This window comes from Nematolebias whitei, chromosome 14 (genome assembly GCF_014905685.2).
Source record: "Nematolebias whitei isolate Nwh7 chromosome 14, NemWhi1, whole genome shotgun sequence".
Classification (NCBI taxonomy): domain Eukaryota; kingdom Metazoa; phylum Chordata; class Actinopteri; order Cyprinodontiformes; family Rivulidae; genus Nematolebias; species Nematolebias whitei.
The window spans coordinates 40,965,129-40,965,440 of NC_056511.1; positions in this window are offsets into that span (position 1 = coordinate 40,965,129).

Consider the following 312-nt stretch of genomic DNA (forward strand, 5'->3'; position numbering starts at 1 on the left):
AGTTTCTACCTGTTTTAGTATTAGTTCTACATGTACTAATAGTAGTGGTTTTTGTTGCAGTTGTAGTAGTACAGTAGTGGTTGTAGTAGTTGTTGTAGTTGTAGTAGTTGTAGTAGTTGTAGTAGTTGTTGTAGTTGTAGTAGTTGTTGTAGTTGTAGTAGTTGTTGTAGTTGTTGTAGTTGTAGTAGTTGTTGTAGTTGTAGTAGTTGTAGTAGTTGTTGTAGTTGTAGTAGTTGTTGTAGTTGTAGTAGTTGTTGTAGTTGTAGTAGATGTAGTAGTTGTAGTAGTTGTTGTAGTTGTAGTAGTTGTTGT